Source organism: Lepisosteus oculatus, unplaced genomic scaffold (assembly GCF_040954835.1).
Source record: "Lepisosteus oculatus isolate fLepOcu1 unplaced genomic scaffold, fLepOcu1.hap2 HAP2_SCAFFOLD_75, whole genome shotgun sequence".
Lineage (NCBI taxonomy): Eukaryota > Metazoa > Chordata > Actinopteri > Semionotiformes > Lepisosteidae > Lepisosteus > Lepisosteus oculatus.
The window spans coordinates 352,077-365,488 of NW_027168309.1; the positions used below are offsets into that span (position 1 = coordinate 352,077).

General features: G+C 48.6%; 6 non-coding genes across 6 annotated transcripts; 2 read left to right on the forward strand and 4 right to left on the reverse strand.

Annotated features, from left to right (window-relative positions):
• Positions 1-2,025: 2,025 nt before the first annotated feature.
• Positions 2,026-2,097, reverse strand: trnam-cau (transfer RNA methionine (anticodon CAU)). Its single transcript has one exon. It is a non-coding gene; the product is annotated as a tRNA-Met (tRNA).
• A 279-nt stretch (positions 2,098-2,376) lies between these two features.
• On the forward strand, positions 2,377-2,459 carry trnal-cag (transfer RNA leucine (anticodon CAG)). The gene has a single exon. It is a non-coding gene; the product is annotated as a tRNA-Leu (tRNA).
• A 2,783-nt stretch (positions 2,460-5,242) lies between these two features.
• Positions 5,243-5,315, reverse strand: trnak-cuu (transfer RNA lysine (anticodon CUU)). Its single transcript has one exon. It is a non-coding gene; the product is annotated as a tRNA-Lys (tRNA).
• Positions 5,316-9,360: 4,045 nt separating this feature from the next.
• trnak-cuu (transfer RNA lysine (anticodon CUU)) lies at positions 9,361-9,433 on the reverse strand. Its single transcript has one exon. It is a non-coding gene; the product is annotated as a tRNA-Lys (tRNA).
• An 821-nt stretch (positions 9,434-10,254) lies between these two features.
• Positions 10,255-10,326, reverse strand: trnam-cau (transfer RNA methionine (anticodon CAU)). Its single transcript has one exon. It is a non-coding gene; the product is annotated as a tRNA-Met (tRNA).
• A 279-nt stretch (positions 10,327-10,605) lies between these two features.
• On the forward strand, positions 10,606-10,688 carry trnal-cag (transfer RNA leucine (anticodon CAG)). The gene has a single exon. It is a non-coding gene; the product is annotated as a tRNA-Leu (tRNA).
• The last annotated feature ends 2,724 nt before the right edge of the window (positions 10,689-13,412 follow it).

Here is a 13,412-nt window from a genome sequence, read left to right on the forward strand (position 1 = left end):
ACAAAGCAAGCGGGGTGCGTTTCTGTGCAGCTGTTAACTGAACAGCTGCTGCTTCAAGCCCACCCAGGGCTCATTCCGATTTCAACATCATGCCCCCTGAAGGTAGACTGGATTTCTTTGCGAAGCATTCACCTTTTGGACGTTTCAGGAAAGGTGCGTGTCGATGCCAGACTTGAAAAGCTTTCCATACAAAGAAACAACATAGTGCTTTTGATTGATGGGAAACGGCAAGAGCGGTTTGAGCAGCTCCGGCCTCTCAACCGCTTTACAATGTGATCGGCACCTCGGTAGCCAGTTTAGAAGGCTGAAAAGGATGCTGGAAGCACAGCGACGTTCTAAAACCAGCGCTTGAAAAGCATCTGCATACATAAAATGTCCATTTCCCCAAAGCTGAATCTGCATCTTCAGAAGATTGTCAGCTATACGTTTTCGTTCTTTGTTTCCTTTTTTTACGACAAGCTTTCGAGAAATGAACTGTCTATTGTGATGAAGGCTGCATTAGAAATTGTGCATCTAGCTTAGTTCAATGAAATCGGGAGGTGCACCTGTCTCAAGCGGATGGCTCTTTGCAGGCACACTACGGAAACCTGCGGGCGCAAGTTGGGAGAAGTGACTCTTGCAGAGTGTTGAGCTTCGAGAAGAGGGCTCCGCTCAGGAAGATATTTCCACATGTTGAAGAGTCGCTTTTCGCCCTTTCTTTCCCACATTTTTCCAGTGCGGTTATTGATCGCGTTCAAAATGTTTTCCCAACGTACGTGTTACCTGCAAAATCACAGTGAAACTGTTATGCCCAAAAGATTCCTAATAGTTATTGTATTAGAATAGCTCTCCAATTTCTTAGCCTTCGTACACGCAATGTTTAAGGAAACGCTAGAGTAAATGAAACTGTAAATAGACAGGAGCTCTTCTTAGTTTTCATACAAGTTATGATGGCTGCAGCTCCTATCTGCGTCCCGGTGACCGGAGCCAAGGGATTATCTGCGGAACCCTTGATTTATCTCTCGGGCAAGGAGCTAGATACGCCCTTTTCATCTCGGTTTGATCACACCTGTGCATTAAAACGCAGTGCTCGGTACCATCGAGGTGTAAGAGGTTCAAGGATGAGCGGGAAACTTTGTTAATAAGGAGACGGGCACCGCCCAACGTGGGGCTCGAACCCACGACCCTGAGATTAAGAGTCTCATCCTCTACCGACTGAGCTAGCCGGGCGCCGGTGGCGCAGGTGGTTAACTTGTCCCTGTTGACGGCAATTTGACAAGGTATACTTCCTGGCTTTTCATCATGTGCTGACCGGATTCGAGAGTAGCACACCCTGTTCTTTGTTGATTACTGTACCTCCAGCAGCGCAAATGTCAGTAATCATTGAAATGTACGACCTACAATCTCCTCAGCATTGTGGACTTCTCAGTGATCATCCTTCAACGTTCTGCTGTAGTTTTCATGCAAGTGAAAACCGTGCTCCAAATAACAGCGGCACAGTTGTATCCTGCGGTAAGCATTCTTCTAATTCCATCGTTTTGCTCCAGGTAAAAGGTAGCGCATCATAGTGTTGATATTCCAAGGTTTCAGAGTCCGTATTGGATGGCTTGGATGCAGACATCGCTCAGAGCTCCCAGTATGATTTTCCCGAGTTCAGTTTTGCAGTGTTTTAGTGCTTTACTACTTCCAGTGGGCCTTTGAATGCTCTGCTAAGTAGAGACGTGACATAATTACTAATGCGACCGAGTGTGCTGGCTGTTCCTGGTTCGTAATGATTAACGCGAGAAATCAATATAAACATAACTGCTTCGATTTCGAGGTTCAGTTGAAGCATTCGAAGAAACTATCAAAGACCTCAGAACAACCGAAGACACATTTGGTCATCTCCGTATTGGTGAAGATTAAAGAGTCCCGCAAGTGTCAAGCTTGCACAAACACACACGAGAGAGAAACTCAGGACAGAACTTAAAGAAAGGGAGATGCAGACTATTTGAAGGCACTTTGCTAACCCAATGGCATGATTATGAATCATGCATAGGACACACGTAGCAGAGGATGGTTTCGATCCATCGACCTCTGGGTTATGGGCCCAGCACGCTTCCGCTGCGCCACTCTGCTGACGGCCTCTCTGCGTGTGGCGCACAACTGCTCTTTTTATTTCCTACATAAGTGATGAAAGAGTTGAAAGTTTCAACGACAAACGCAGACGTCACTTTGAGCGCTTGGTGTTGTAGCACAAATCATCACATGCTGCTCTACACTGGATTATAAAAGCCGACACATTTTCCAAACATTTTAATGCTGGAGTCACACTGTAGTATTAATAACAGTGCGATACTCGAGGAGCGTAGTGGGATCGCGGTGGCTCATCAGACCGCCCCGGGACAGGGGGCCCGCGTCAGGATGGCCGAGCGGTCTAAGGCGCTGCGTTCAGGTCGCAGTCTCCCCTGGAGGCGTGGGTTCGAATCCCACTCCTGACAAAAAGCTTGCTCAGTGCCGTCTCCAGTCGGGTGCAAATGGGTGAAGCAGCCTGCCGCGGGGAACGTGCGCCGATAGGCGTAGGTGTATCCCCTGCCTCTTCCGATTTAGCTCGTGCTCCATAGGATGGAAGCGGATGCTCTGGCTTTTTGACTCGAATATAACCTGATCACAACAGAAGGCCGTGCAGCCCAGTGCTGGTTTAAGAATGCCTCGTGTCTTCAGGCCCCTATTCCTTCAGGTTACCCCTTTGGAATAGTCGTCCGAAAAAGACGGGAAAGGAAAAGCATGTAAGCTCCCACACACTGCGTTAGCATTAGCGGTTGGAATCTGATGGGAGAAAAGCAACCTGGCTCGCCGTCAAGCAATCCATCCCTGGTCTCCCACGTGACAGGCGGGGATACGCACCACTATACTAACGAGGAGCGCTTGCTTGGCGCTTGAAGACACTTCCTCTTGCGGCTACTACTGTTTCCGGTTTCGTCTTTTCTTTTCATTCCTCCCAGAGGAGCGCATGAAAACGTTTCCATCTGCGCCATCCTCACCCCTCCAATGCTATGGTCCCTGCTCCTCCTGGTGCACTGCAAACACTCATTCAGCCGGTTCTTTCAGTTTGAATACTTAGGTCTTCAAAGGCTGGAAGTAGGGCGCAAGACATGCCAATGCCAAAAGCGTGGCAGTGTGCTTCCAGCTGTGAAATGTCACTGGTGGATGTTGAAGACATTACTTCCAAGGCAGCAGGTCCAAGCGATTTAGCGTTTGTACAAGAAGCAGGAAGAGAGAAACGGCACTCCGCCTTTTTCTGGGCAGGCCGAAGCGACAGGAGAAGGGCGCCGTAGTCGGCAGGATTCGAGCCAACGCGGGGAGACCCCAATGGCTTTCTAGCCCAGCGCCTTAACCGCTCGGCCACGACTATAGGGAGCGCCGCCGCCGCCGGCTTGCGATCATTTAACACGGAGGGCGAGGCGGCGGCGGTAACCTTTTTCAATGTCGCTCTCCGTTTCCCCCCCAAAAAAGCCAAATGACATGCTAGCACTCGGACACCCTTCAGAAGACTGAAGGGTGGCTTACAGCTGGAAGGATTAGGTCTCCTCCTTCCGACGCGACAATCGAACTTCCTTAGGCAGAGAGAAAGCAACATCGAGGAGCGTCAACAAGACTTTAGAAGCTGCGACACACGCCACTTTCAGTCGCAGACACAGCAGTTTTAAAGGCAGGAATCGCCTTTGCGAACGCCATGAGAAACAGAACGCAAGCTCAGGTCCTGCGGTTTAACAAACAGCCACGGCTTTCAAGCGACATTTCTTTTCTGGAGCGAATTCACTTTCAACTTCAAGAAATTCACACAACTTGCGAAATACGAAATACAAATCTGGCTCATCGCTGCACAAGAAATACCGCCGGCTGGCAAGAAAATGACAACGGTGTTTTTCCTTAACGAAAAACTTCCCATGGAGAAAAACAACGGCTGTGCGTCTCTGTCGGCTTGATTCAGTTTAATGCAAGTATTCATTCTCCTCCTGGAAAATACAGCTTGCGAAAGATGAAATACAATTCTTGGCTTTTCTGGGTGAGTGCAGAAGAAATCCTGCCGGCTGGCAGAAGAATTCCAGCCTTTTTTACTCTTTAACCACAAACTTGCGAATGATACAAAGCAAGCGGGGTGCGTTTCTGTGCAGCTGTTAACTGAACAGCTGCTGCTTCAAGCCCACCCAGGGCTCATTCCGATTTCAACATCATGCCCCCTGAAGGTAGACTGGATTTCTTTGCGAAGCATTCACCTTTTGGACGTTTCAGGAAAGGTGCGTGTCGATGCCAGACTTGAAAAGCTTTCCATACACAGAAACAACATAGTGCTTTTGATTGATGGGAAACGGCAAGAGCGGTTTGAGCAGCTCCGGCCTCTCAACCGCTTTACAATGTGATCGGCACCTCGGTAGCCAGTTTAGAAGGCTGAAAAGGATGCTGGAAGCACAGCGACGTTCTAAAACCAGCGCTTGAAAAGCATCTGCATACATAAAATGTCCATTTCCCCAAAGCTGAATCTGCATCTTCAGAAGATTGTCAGCTATACGTTTTCGTTCTTTGTTTCCTTTTTTTACGACAAGCTTTCGAGAAATGAACTGTCTATTGTGATGAAGGCTGCATTAGAAATTGTGCATCTAGCTTAGTTCAATGAAATCGGGAGGTGCACCTGTCTCAAGCGGATGGCTCTTTGCAGGCACACTACGGAAACCTGCGGGCGCAAGTTGGGAGAAGTGACTCTTGCAGAGTGTTGAGCTTCGAGAAGAGGGCTCCGCTCAGGAAGATATTTCCACATGTTGAAGAGTCGCTTTTCGCCCTTTCTTTCCCACATTTTTCCAGTGCGGTTATTGATCGCGTTCAAAATGTTTTCCCAACGTACGTGTTACCTGCAAAATCACAGTGAAACTGTTATGCCCAAAAGATTCCTAATAGTTATTGTATTAGAATAGCTCTCCAATTTCTTAGCCTTCGTACACGCAATGTTTAAGGAAACGCTAGAGTAAATGAAACTGTAAATAGACAGGAGCTCTTCTTAGTTTTCATACAAGTTATGATGGCTGCAGCTCCTATCTGCGTCCCGGTGACCGGAGCCAAGGGATTATCTGCGGAACCCTTGATTTATCTCTCGGGCAAGGAGCTAGATACGCCCTTTTCATCTCGGTTTGATCACACCTGTGCATTAAAACGCAGTGCTCGGTACCATCGAGGTGTAAGAGGTTCAAGGATGAGCGGGAAACTTTGTTAATAAGGAGACGGGCACCGCCCAACGTGGGGCTCGAACCCACGACCCTGAGATTAAGAGTCTCATGCTCTACCGACTGAGCTAGCCGGGCGCCGGTGGAGCTGGTGGTTAACTTGTCCCTGTTGACGGCAATTTGACAAGGTATACTTCCTGGCTTTTCATCATGTGCTGACCGGATTCGAGAGTAGCACACCCTGTTCTTTGTTGATTACTGTACCTCCAGCAGCGCAAATGTCAGTAATCATTGAAATGTACGACCTACAATCTCCTCAGCATGCCCGCGTGGACTCCTCAGTGATCATCCTTCTACGTTCTGCTGTAGTTTTCATGCAAGTGAAAACCGTGCTCCAAATAACAGCGGCACAGTTGTATCCTGCGGTAAGCATTCTTCTAATTCCATCGTTTTGCTCCAGGTAAAAGGTAGCGCATCATAGTGTTGATATTCCAAGGTTTCAGAGTCCGTATTGGATGGCTTGGATGCAGACATCGCTCAGAGCTCCCAGTATGATTTTCCCGAGTTCAGTTTTGCAGTGTTTTAGTGCTTTACTACTTCCAGTGGGCCTTTGAATGCTCTGCTAAGTAGAGACGTGACATAATTACTAATGCGACCGAGTGTGCTGGCTGTTCCTGGTTCGTAATGATTAACGCGAGAAATCAATATAAACATAACTGCTTCGATTTCGAGGTTCAGTTGAAGCATTCGAAGAAACTATCAAAGACCTCAGAACAACCGAAGACACATTTGGTCATCTCCGTATTGGTGAAGATTAAAGAGTCCCGCAAGTGTCAAGCTTGCACAAACACACACGAGAGAGAAACTCAGGACAGAACTTAAAGAAAGGGAGATGCAGACTATTTGAAGGCACTTTGCTAACCCAATGGCATGATTATGAATCATGCATAGGACACACGTAGCAGAGTATGGTTTCGATCCATCGACCTCTGGGTTATGGGCCCAGCACGCTTCCGCTGCGCCACTCTGCTGACGGCCGCTCTGCGCGTTGCGCACAACTGCTCTTTTTATTTCCTACATAAGTGATGAAAGAGTTGAAAGTTTCAACGACAAACGCAGACGTCACTTTGAGCGCTTGGTGTTGTAGCACAAATCATCACATGCTGCTCTACACTGCATTATAAAAGCCGACACATTTTCCAAACATTTTAATGCTGGAGTCACAATGTAGTATTAATAACAGTGCGATACTCGAGGAGCGTAGTGGGATCGCGGTGGCTCATCAGACCGCCCCGGGATTAGGGGCCAGCGTCAGGATGGCCGAGCGGTCTAAGGCGCTGCGTTCAGGTCGCAGTCTCCCCTGGAGGCGTGGGTTCAAATCCCACTCCTGACAAAAAGCTTGCTCAGTGCCGTCTCCAGTCGGGTGCAAATGGGTGAAGCAGCCTGACGCAGGGAACGTGCGCCGATAGGCGTAGGTGTATCCCCTGCCTCTTCCGATTTAGCTCGTGCTCCATAGGATGGAAGCGGATGCTCTGGCTTTTTCACTCGAATATAACCTGATCACAACAGAAGGCCGTGCAGCCCAGTGCTGGTTTAAGAATGCCTCGTGTCTTCAGGCCCCTATTCCTTCAGGTTACCCCTTTGGAATAGTCGTCCGAAAAAGACGGGAAAGGAAAAGCATGTAAGCTCCCACACACTGCGTTAGCATTAGCGGTTGGAATCTGATGGGAGAAAAGCAACCTGGCTCGCCGTCAAGCAATCCATCCCTGGTCTCCCACGTGACAGGCGGGGATACGCACCACTATACTAACGAGGAGCGCTTGCTTGGCGCTTGAAGACACTTCCTCTTGCGGCTACTACTGTTTCCGGTTTCGTCTTTTCTTTTCATTCCTCCCAGAGGAGCGCATGAAAACGTTTCCATCTCCGCCATCCTCACCCCTCCAATGCTATGGTCCCTGCTCCTCCTGGTGCACTGCAAACACTCATTCAGCCGGTTCTTTCAGTTTGAATAATTAGGTCTTCAAAGGCTGGAAGTAGGGCGCAAGACATGCCAATGCCAAAAGCGTGGCTGTGTGCTTCCAGCTGTGAAATGTCACTGGTGGATGTTAAAGACATTACTTCCAAGGCAGAAGGTCCAAGCGATTAAGCGTTTGTACAAGAAGCAGGAAGAGAGAAACGGCACTCCGCCTTTTTCTGGGCAGGCCGAAGCGACAGGAGAAGGGCGCCGTAGTCGGCAGGATTCGAGCCGACGCGGGGAGTCCCCAATGGCTTTCTAGCCCTTCGCCTTAACCGCTCGGCCACGACTACAGGGAGCGCCGCCGCCGCCGGCTTGCGATCATTTAACACGGAGGGCGAGGCGGCGGCGGTAACCTTTTTCAATGTCGCTCTCCGTTTCCCCCCCAAAAAAGCCAAATGACATGCTAGCACTCGGACACCCTTCAGAAGACTGAAGGGTGGCTTACAGCTGGAAGGATTAGGTCTCCTCCTTCCGACGCGACAATCGAACTTCCTTAGGCAGAGAGAAAGCAACATCGAGGAGCGTCAACAAGACTTTAGAAGCTGCGACACACGCCACTTTCAGTCGCAGACACAGCAGTTTTAAAGGCAGGAATCGCCTTTGCGAACGCCATGAGAAACAGAACGCAAGCTGTCCTGTCCTGCGGTTTAACAAACAGCCACGGCTTTCATGCGACTGGACATTTCTTTTCTGGAGCGAATTCACTTTCAACTTCAAGAAATTCACACAACTTGCGAAATACGAAATACAAATCGGGCTCATCGCTGCACAAGAAATACCGCCGGCTGGCAAGAAAATGACAACGGTGTTTTTCCTTAACGAAAAACTTCCCATGGAGAAAAACAACGGCTGTGCGTCTCTGTCGGCTTGATTCAGTTTAATGCAAGTATTCATTCTCCTCCTGGAAAATACAGCTTGCGAAAGATGAAATACAATTCTTGGCTTTTCTGGGTGAGTGCAGAAGAAATCCTGCCGGCTGGCAGAAGAATTCCAGCCTTTTTTACTCTTTAACCACAAACTTGCGAATGATACAAAGCAAGCGGGGTGCGTTTCTGTGCAGCTGTTAACTGAACAGCTGCTGCTTCAAGCCCACCCAGGGCTCATTCCGATTTCAACATCATGCCCCCTGAAGGTAGACTGGATTTCTTTGCGAAGCATTCACCTTTTGGACGTTTCAGGAAAGGTGCGTGTCGATGCCAGACTTGAAAAGCTTTCCATACACAGAAACAACATACTGCTTTTGATTGATGGGAAACGGCAAGAGCGGTTTGAGCAGCTCCGGCCTCTCAACCGCTTTACAATGTGATCGGCACCTCGGTAGCCAGTTTAGAAGGCTGAAAAGGATGCTGGAAGCACAGCGACGTTCTAAAACCAGCGCTTGAAAAGCATCTGCATACATAAAATGTCCATTTCCCCAAAGCTGAATCTGCATCTTCAGAAGATTGTCAGCTATACGTTTTCGTTCTTTGTTTCCTTTTTTTACGACAAGCTTTCGAGAAATGAACTGTCTATTGTGATGAAGGCTGCATTAGAAATTGTGCATCTAGCTTAGTTCAATGAAATCGGGAGGTGCACCTGTCTCAAGCGGATGGCTCTTTGCAGGCACACTACGGAAACCTGCGGGCGCAAGTTGGGAGAAGTGACTCTTGCAGAGTGTTGAGCTTCGAGAAGAGGGCTCCGCTCAGGAAGATATTTCCACATGTTGAAGAGTCGCTTTTCGCCCTTTCTTTCCCACATTTTTCCAGTGCGGTTATTGATCGCGTTCAAAATGTTTTCCCAACGTATGTGTTACCTGCAAAATCACAGTGAAACTGTTATGCCGAAAAGATTCCTAATAGTTATTGTATTAGAATAGCTCTCCAATTTCTTAGCCTTCGTACACGCAATGTTTAAGGAAACGCTAGAGTAAATGAAACTGTAAATAGACAGGAGCTCTTCTTAGTTTTCATACAAGTTACGATGGCTGCAGCTCCTATCTGCGTCCGGGTGACCGGAGCCAAGGGATTATCTGCGGAACCTTTGATTTATCTCTCGGGCAAGGAGCTAGATACGCCCTTTTCATCTCGGTTTGATCACACCTGTGCATTAAAACGCAGTGCTCGGTACCATCGAGGTGTAAGAGGTTCAAGGATGAGCGGGAAACATTGTTAATAAGGAGACGGGCACCGCCCAACGTGGGGCTCGAACCCACGACCCTGAGATTAAGAGTCTCATGCTCTACCGACTGAGCTAGCCGGGCGCCGGTGGAGCTGGTGGTTAACTTGTCCCTGTTGACGGCAATTTGACAAGGTATACTTCCTGGCTTTTCATCATGTGCTGACCGGATTCGAGAGTAGCACACCCTGTTCTTTGTTGATTACTGTACCTCCAGCAGCGCAAATGTCAGTAATCATTGAAATGTACGACCTACAATCTCCTCAGCATGCCCGCGTGGACTCCTCAGTGATCATCCTTCTACGTTCTGCTGTAGTTTTCATGCAAGTGAAAACCGTGCTCCAAATAACAGCGGCACAGTTGTATCCTGCGGTAAGCATTCTTCTAATTCCATCGTTTTGCTCCAGGTAAAAGGTAGCGCATCATAGTGTTGATATTCCAAGGTTTCAGAGTCCGTATTGGATGGCTTGGATGCAGACATCGCTCAGAGCTCCCAGTATGATTTTCCCGAGTTCAGTTTTGCAGTGTTTTAGTGCTTTACTACTTCCAGTGGGCCTTTGAATGCTCTGCTAAGTAGAGACGTGACATAATTACTAATGCGACCGAGTGTGCTGGCTGTTCCTGGTTCGTAATGATTAACGCGAGAAATCAATATAAACATAACTGCTTCGATTTCGAGGTTCAGTTGAAGCTTTCAAAGAAACTATCAAAGACCTCAGAACAACCGAAGACACATTTGGTCATCTCCGTATTGGTGAAGATTAAAGAGTCCCGCAAGTGTCAAGCTTGCACAAACACACACGAGAGAGAAACTCAGGACAGAATTTAAAGAAAGGGAGATGCAGACTATTTGAAGGCACTTTGCTAACCTAATGGCACGCTTATGAATCGTGCATAGGACACATGTAGCAGAGGATGGTTTCGATCCATCGACCTCTGGGTTATGGGCCCAGCACGCTTCCGCTGCGCCACTCTGCTGACGGCCTCTCTGCGTGTGGCGCACAACTGCTCTTTTTATTTCCTACATAAGTGATGAAAGAGTTGAAAGTTTCAACGACAAACGCAGACGTCACTTTGAGCGCTTGGTGTTGTAGCACAAATCATCACATGCTGCTCTACACTGGATTATAAAAGCCGACACATTTTCCAAACATATTAATGCTGGAGTCACACTGTAGTATTAATAACAGTGCGATACTCGAGGAGCGTAGTGGGATCGCGGTGGCTCATCAGACCGCCCCGGGACAGGGGGCCCGCGTCAGGATGGCCGAGCGGTCTAAGGCGCTGCGTTCAGGTCGCAGTCTCCCCTGGAGGCGTGGGTTCGAATCCCACTCCTGACAAAAAGCTTGCTCAGTGCCGTCTCCAGTCGGGTGCAAATGGGTGAAGCAGCCTGCCGCGGGGAACGTGCACCGATAGGCGTAGGTGTATCCCCTGCCTCTTCCGATTTAGCTCGTGCTCCATAGGATGGAAGCGGATGCTCTGGCTTTTTGACTCGAATATAACCTGATCACAACAGAAGGCCGTGCAGCCCAGTGCTGGTTTAAGAATGCCTCGTGTCTTCAGGCCCCTATTCCTTCAGGTTACCCCTTTGGAATAGTCGTCCGAAAAAGACGGGAAAGGAAAAGCATGTAAGCTCCCACACACTGCGTTAGCATTAGCGGTTGGAATCTGATGGGAGAAAAGCAACCTGGCTCGCCGTCAAGCAATCCATCCCTGGTCTCCCACGTGACAGGCGGGGATACGCACCACTATACTAACGAGGAGCGCTTGCTTGGCGCTTGAAGACACTTCCTCTTGCGGCTACTACTGTTTCCGGTTTCGTCTTTTCTTTTCATTCCTCCCAGAGGAGCGCATGAAAACGTTTCCATCTGCGCCATCCTCACCCCTCCAATGCTATGGTCCCTGCTCCTCCTGGTGCACTGCAAACACTCATTCAGCCGGTTCTTTCAGTTTGAATACTTAGGTCTTCAAAGGCTGGAAGTAGGGCGCAAGACATGCCAATGCCAAAAGCGTGGCAGTGTGCTTCCAGCTGTGAAATGTCACTGGTGGATGTTGAAGACATTACTTCCAAGGCAGCAGGTCCAATTGATTTAGCGTTTGTACAAGAAGCAGGAAGAGAGAAACGGCACTCCGCCTTTTTCTGGGCAGGCCGAAGCGACAGGAGAAGGGCGCCGTAGTCGGCAGGATTCGAGCCAACGCGGGGAGACCCCAATGGCTTTCTAGCCCAGCGCCTTAACCGCTCGGCCACGACTATAGGGAGCGCCGCCGCCGCCGGCTTGCGATCATTTAACACGGAGGGCGAGGCGGCGGCGGTAACCTTTTTCAATGCCGCTCTCCGTTTCACCCCCAAAAAAGCCAAATGACATGCTAGCACTCGGACACCCTTCAGAAGACTGAAGGGTGGCTTACAGCTGGAAGGATTAGGTCTCCTCCTTCCGACGCGACAATCGAACTTCCTTAGGCAGAGAGAAAGCAACATCGAGGAGCGTCAACAAGACTTTAGAAGCTGCGACACACGCCACTTTCAGTCGCAGACACAGCAGTTTTAAAGGCAGGAATCGCCTTTGCGAACGCCATGAGAAACAGAACGCAAGCTCAGGTCCTGCGGTTTAACAAACAGCCACGGCTTTCAAGCGACATTTCTTTTCTGGAGCGAATTCACTTTCAACTTCAAGAAATTCACACAACTTGCGAAATACGAAATACAAATCTGGCTCATCGCTGCACAAGAAATACCGCCGGCTGGCAAGAAAATGACAACGGTGTTTTTCCTTAACGAAAAACTTCCCATGGAGAAAAACAACGGCTGTGCGTCTCTGTCGGCTTGATTCAGTTTAATGCAAGTATTCATTCTCCTCCTGGAAAATACAGCTTGCGAAAGATGAAATACAATTCTTGGCTTTTCTGGGTGAGTGCAGAAGAAATCCTGCCGGCTGGCAGAAGAATTCCAGCCTTTTTTACTCTTTAACCACAAACTTGCGAATGATACAAAGCAAGCGGGGTGCGTTTCTGTGCAGCTGTTAACTGAACAGCTGCTGCTTCAAGCCCACCCAGGGCTCATTCCGATTTCAACATCATGCCCCCTGAAGGTAGACTGGATTTCTTTGCGAAGCATTCACCTTTTGGACGTTTCAGGAAAGGTGCGTGTCGATGCCAGACTTGAAAAGCTTTCCATACACAGAAACAACATACTGCTTTTGATTGATGGGAAACGGCAAGAGCGGTTTGAGCAGCTCCGGCCTCTCAACCGCTTTACAATGTGATCGGCACCTCGGTAGCCAGTTTAGAAGGCTGAAAAGGATGCTGGAAGCACAGCGACGTTCTAAAACCAGCGCTTGAAAAGCATCTGCATACATAAAATGTCCATTTCCCCAAAGCTGAATCTGCATCTTCAGAAGATTGTCAGCTATACGTTTTCGTTCTTTGTTTCCTTTTTTTACGACAAGCTTTCGAGAAATGAACTGTCTATTGTGATGAAGGCTGCATTAGAAATTGTGCATCTAGCTTAGTTCAATGAAATCGGGAGGTGCACCTGTCTCAAGCGGATGGCTCTTTGCAGGCACACTACGGAAACCTGCGGGCGCAAGTTGGGAGAAGTGACTCTTGCAGAGTGTTGAGCTTCGAGAAGAGGGCTCCGCTCAGGAAGATATTTCCACATGTTGAAGAGTCGCTTTTCGCCCTTTCTTTCCCACATTTTTCCAGTGCGGTTATTGATCGCGTTCAAAATGTTTTCCCAACGTACGTGTTACCTGCAAAATCACAGTGAAACTGTTATGCCGAAAAGATTCCTAATAGTTATTGTATTAGAATAGCTCTCCAATTTCTTAGCCTTCGTACACGCAATGTTTAAGGAAACGCTAGAGTAAATGAAACTGTAAATAGACAGGAGCTCTTCTTAGTTTTCATACAAGTTATGATGGCTGCAGCTCCTATCTGCGTCCGGGTGACCGGAGCCAAGGGATTATCTGCGGAACCTTTGATTTATCTCTCGGGCAAGGAGCTAGATACGCCCTTTTCATCTCGGTTTGATCACACCTGTGCATTAAAACGCAGTGCTCGGTACC